Source organism: Mandrillus leucophaeus, unplaced genomic scaffold (assembly GCF_000951045.1).
Source record: "Mandrillus leucophaeus isolate KB7577 unplaced genomic scaffold, Mleu.le_1.0 Scaffold612, whole genome shotgun sequence".
NCBI lineage: Eukaryota > Metazoa > Chordata > Mammalia > Primates > Cercopithecidae > Mandrillus > Mandrillus leucophaeus.
Window position 1 is genome coordinate 2,703 of NW_012106609.1, and position 299 is coordinate 3,001.

The window sequence follows — 299 nt, forward strand, 5'->3', positions numbered from 1 at the left end:
ACATATGTGTGCATGAGTCTTTATAGTAGCATGACTTATAATCCTTTGGGTATATACCCAGTAATGGGATCGCTGGGTCAATTGGTATTGTGCTAGTTCTAGATCCTTGAGGAATTGCCACACTGTCTTCCACAATGGTTGAACTAATTTACACCCCCACCAACAATGTAAAAGCATTCCTATTTCTCCACATCCTCTCCAGCATCTGTTGTTTCCTGACCTTTTAATGATTGCCATTCTAACTGGCATGAGATGGTATCTCACTGTGATTTTGATTGCATTTCTCTGATGACCAGTGA